Here is a 5,182-nt window from a genome sequence, read left to right on the forward strand (position 1 = left end):
GGTCTTTCTGGGGTAGAGCAGCCCCATCCGAGAGGAAAGGAGAGAAACTCCTGGACACAGAGAGCCCCTCCCCCCATCACAGCCCCTCCCTCTTGCCAGGGTTCAGCTAAGACTCACTGCCTGTAGGGGGCAGCATAGAGTCTGGCCCTGAAGTCCTAGCTGGGCCCTGGGAATTGAAATCGGGGCCTCCTGGTGATTGGCTCAAAGCCCCCAGCTGCCTTTGATGCCTAAGGCGGGACTAGAACTCAGAGTCACTTACTGATTGGCTCAAAGTCATTAAAGCCCCATCTTTCCTTGATAGGTTGCAAGATAGGTTGGCCACTGCCTTCTCCTCAACCTACCCCTGGCATTTCCTGGTGGTCTCCCAGCCCTGCTTAAGCTTTTCCAAATGAGACTGCTGCTGCATCCTACAGCTAGTCCTCCACTTACAACCAGAATTGGGACAGAAATGGCATTGCTAAATTAGCCTGTTGTTAAGTGAGTTGTGCTGAATTTTACCATGTTTATTGCCACCGTTGTTAAGCGAATCACTGGGGTTGTTGAGTGAATCCTGCAGTCATGAAACAAACGCCGTTTCGCCCACTGACTTTACTTGTCATAAATCCATGTTGATTGCCAGGCACCCAAATAGCGACTATGTGTCCAAGGGAAAGTTGCATTAGTGGTAAGTACGAGGACCCGTCATAGATGGCTTTTTTTCAATGGCCGTGGAACTTGGAACTGTCGCAAAATGAATGGATATAAATCGAGGACTTCCTGTAGGGACCGTTTGGGACTGTACAAAATTGGATCCACTGTTTCTTTAGGCACCTTCTCACAAGGCCTTTTAAGATGAATCACATCTGATCTTTTAGGCCTATTTCCCTTTCACCTCCCCTTCATCACCTGGGCATGAAGAGGAAAACCTGGATCCCCTGGATCTCTAAAACCAGATTCCAGATCCAAGGGTCAACATTCCCCATCTGGACTCCACCCCCACAGAAGGGGCAGAATCCGGGGCTCCCCGACCTCCCCAGGCGACCGACGGTTCCCCCTTCAGAAGGAGCCGCTCTGGCTGAAGCGAATTGGGGGCTCCAAGCCCCTTCCGGATTGGCTCATCCATGAATAAGCCACGCCCCCAGGTGAAGGCCGCTGGCTGGTGGCTATTCAGAGCCTTGGCTTGTGACGTCAGAGGCTCCTCCTGAGCTCATTGGCTGGAGCTCACCATGGCAACCGCCAGCATCCTTGGGGAGTCTGGACCACATCATGGAGGCTCTGCTCAGCATCCCTGGAAAGTGGCTGGATTGGATGGCAGCACTGGGGGCATCGCAGGGCCTCCCTCTCCTGGGCTCCTCAGGAGGGAGAGACCCTCCCCTTTAAGGCAGAATTAAGGGGGGGGGAAATGAATGAAATGGGGTTCAGCCAAACACGACAGACGTGCTGATACCTGCCGTGTCTGCAGCCTCCATACCTGTCACCAAACTCCTCATCCACCATGTCGAAGGTCCTTGTCTCGGGAAAGGGGCTGGGCCGGGCGGCTGGGGGGCAGCGATAGGAACTAGGGAAAAAATTGGCTTCGGGATGTCCCAGTTGGAGAGGCATTGAGACCCCAAACTGACCGGAGAAATTAACCTAAAAAGGGATTCCATTGGCCAGATGTAGTTATTTCCCAAACAGACTTGGCCTGGAGATTTATTTATTTATATATTTTCATTTTTTACTATTCAGATTTTTATCCACCTTTATTGTTTCTCTAAATAGCTCAAGGCATGAACATACTGAAGACATCTTTGCCCTCACAACAACCTTGTGAGGTAGGCTACGGCTGAGAGGGAGGGGCTGGCCCAAGGTGACCCTCCAGGCTTTCGTGCCTTGGATGGGGCTGGTAAGTACTTGGAGGGGGGGCTCTTTCCTAATCCGAATGGTCACCCCCCCCTTTCCCTGTGATCAGAAGCCCCCTAGCAGTGCCAGAGATGGCCGAATTGATCGATCGCTGATTCTGACTCCTTTGGAGAGTTTTGATAGATGAGATGCCTCGAATTGGAGCCAGAATCAAGTGGGAAGTCAGGGCAGTTTGAAGGGAGACCAGTTGTGATGGATTGTCTCAGTGTTTCTCAAACTGGGCCCCTTGAAGGCATCTGTGGACTTAAGGCCGGTTAGCAAAATGTCCCCTGAACTGAGAGAGGAAGTGACTGTGTCTCTCCATTTTTCAAACAGGTCAGCACCAGGGAAGAAAAGGTCCTTGAGGGAAGATCCTTGGGGAATCTCTCAGAGAGCAGTGATGGCCTCCATCTCCAGATTAACCAGCTGAGAGATTCCTTTGACTTTCAGATCCAGGAATTCAAGAAAGACAAACAACGGATGGAAGAGCAGCACAGTTGTCTCAAGCAGACATTGGATCAACTTCAGACCACAACAGAAGACCTGCAGAAAACTCTGCTGGAGAACAAAGGAAGGTTGGACCATGCCAACACGATGATCCCCCAGTTAGAGGTAGAGAACAAATCTTTGGTGAAACACACTGAAGAAATGTCTGAGGTTACTAGCCAAGTGGCCTTCCTCAGACTTGAGAAGGCTGCCTTAGAACCTCTGAGAAACTCCTCAAAGAGGTCTGGAACCTTCTTAAGAACTTAAGAAGCACCTCTAGAGTCTTCACCATGAACTGGCTGAGAGGGACCAAGGTTCCACTTTGTGGAGAAAAGCCCCTCCAGCCAACTGAGGCAGAAAGTCACCCCTCTTCAGAATGTGAGGGGAAATGAGAAGAAGCACCTCAACAATCGGCATCAGCAGCAGACCTCTGTTTACCAGACCACAATGGAAGACCAGCAGAAAACTCTGGAGGACAACAGAGAAGGAGTCAACCAGGTCAGAATGGCCATCCAAGAATCAGAGCTGCAGAACAGGCATTTGGAGAAAGTCAGCGAAGGTCTCCACAGAGAGGTCACCAGCCAAGTGGGCTTCTTCAGAAATGATGTTGGCACTCCTGAGTGACCAGCACATGGCAGAACTTTGCTGACACTCTCTCCCCATAGCTGGAATGGAGGAATGGGGGCCTTTTACCCATTTGAGAAAGAAAAGAGACTCTTCCCCTCCCTTCCCTTGACTTGCCACCCAGTGTGCCAGGGGAGTCATGGGAGCCCCACCCTTACCAGGTGAAGCCCCTCCCTTAACCCCACCTTAACAGTCACTGCAGGACTCTCAGCCCACCTGAAAGTCTCCCAGCCACCCAGCATCAGGGCCTGAGAGCACGGAGGAATCCCAGGGCTCCGAGCCAAGAAGGAGGGTGGAGGTGATGGCCGTGGAAGTGGTGAGGTGAGGTTGGTAAAGGTGAGTCCCCAGGCTCAGATCCAACCTTCGGAGTGCCAGCTGAGGCCGAGGGGCAGCAGTGATGAGGGTGAGGGCTCTGCTGTGGGGAGAGCAGAGAGTCTGGCCAGAGCCGGATCTGGGAGCCAGAACTGAGCATCCGAACGAGCCGAGCAGCTGGGAGCAGGGCAGCCGCAGGAGAGGAGGAGAGAGGAGAACAGCTAGAAGCCGAACTGGGAGCTGAGGGGTCTGCAGGAGATGCCCAGAGGCAGCAGAGACCCCCGGAGGCTGCAAGGCTGATGGAGCTGGTGGCAGAGCTGGAAGACAGGGCTGGGTTGAGGGTCTCGGGGGCAGGCAGAAACTCCTGCTGCTCCAGAGGCTGCAAGAGAGGAGCAACAAGAGGGGGAAGCCGGGGGCCACCAGGGCCAACTAGAGCTGGTCAGTGGCCAGTGGGTGGTGGAGTCATCTTAGGGATGGTAGAACATGGGAGAGAGATTGATAGGGCTGGAAGGGACTTTGGAGGTCTTCTAGTCCAACCCTCTGCTCAAGGCAGGAACTTTATACTATCCGGTTCTCTTGTCCACTTTGGAAACTTCCAGAGATGGAGCCATCACTCCTTTGGGAGGCAACCTATTCCATTCCTTGATTCTTCCTACTGTATGAAAAATTTCTCCTGACTTCTAGATTGGGTCTCTCTTTAACAAACTCCCACCTGTTTCCTCTTCTCCTTCCCTCCAGTGCTCTGGAGATGGAGCCCCTCCCCTCTTCTCTGTCAGAGCCCCTGAAAGTGCTGGAAAATTCTATCATGGCTGCCCAATCCTTCCCACCTTGTCTCAGCCAGACATAGCAAACTCCCTCAACCGTTCATCAAGTGATTTAGACTCCAGACCTTAAATCATTTTTGTTCCTCTTCTCTTCACACTGTCCAGAATCTCCACAACTTTTTCTTTTCTGGGGTGACCAGAATTGGACAAAGTATTCCGAGGGTGGTCTGACCAGTGAGACATAAAGCGGTACCAGAACTTCTCTCCATCTTGGATCTACCCCTCTTTTATTGCTGCCTAAGGCTGCCTTGGCCTCTTTTGTCAGCTGCAGCAGAGTTCTGGCAGATCCTTAAGTGCTTTGTCACGAGATCCTTCCACAGGGACCACTGCTGAGCCAGGTGCCGCCTGTTCTGTAGCTAGGCATTGGGGATTCCTTCTAAGGATCCTGCAGATCCTGGCTTTTCTCACCAGTGAATGCATCTTGCTAGGTGGGGTCCAACGTTCACGTCTGTCAAGATCCTTCTGGATAATTGAGCTGATGTTCTAATAATTCCCACAAGCTCGGTGCCATCTGCAAACCTGATGACTTTCCTTTCTGTCCCCTCACATAGGTCATTGAGGAAGAGGTGGAAGAGTCCTGGGCCCAAGGCACAACCTTGAGGGACCCCACCGAATGCTTCCCCCCATGTAGATGTAGCTCCATGAAGGACCACTCACTGGGTCCGGTTGGTCAGCCACCTTAGGAATTTTGTGCCTATATGGAATTGTATAGGGATTTTATCTCTCACAGTGTTCTTTTCATATTTTGTTCTTTTTCTCTTTTTGCCTAAAAAGATTCAAAGAAGGAATTAAGCATTTCTGCATTCACCGTTTAGGTCATTCACACGTGGAATCCTTCCCGGTCTCTCTAGAACCTAGAGACAGATAAACAGAGTTCGAAGGGACCTTGGAGGCCATCTGGTCCAACCCCCTTCCCCCCAAGCTGGAGACCCTGCACCGTTTCTGGCAGGTGGCAGTCCAGTCTCTTCTTGAAAGCTTCCAGTAATGACGCTCCCACAACTTCTTTTTATTTATTTTAAATTATTTTAAATCTATTTTTAATCATACTTTATGTATAAATGTTTTATTTTGGCTGT

At 51.3% G+C, this 5,182-nt stretch overlaps 1 long non-coding RNA gene across 1 annotated transcript; it reads left to right on the forward strand.

Annotated features, from left to right (window-relative positions):
• Window positions 1–1,214: 1,214 nt before the first annotated feature.
• On the forward strand, window positions 1,215–4,830 carry LOC148111918 (uncharacterized). The gene is made up of 3 exons (XR_015729982.1): window positions 1,215–1,483; window positions 1,741–1,864; window positions 2,197–4,830. It is a non-coding gene; the product is annotated as an uncharacterized LOC148111918 (long non-coding RNA).
• Window positions 4,831–5,182: the final 352 nt, after the last annotated feature.

The sequence above is a fragment of the Pantherophis guttatus genome, chromosome 15 (assembly GCF_059756535.1).
Source record: "Pantherophis guttatus breed Tessera chromosome 15, ASM5975653v1, whole genome shotgun sequence".
Taxonomy (NCBI): domain Eukaryota; kingdom Metazoa; phylum Chordata; class Lepidosauria; order Squamata; family Colubridae; genus Pantherophis; species Pantherophis guttatus.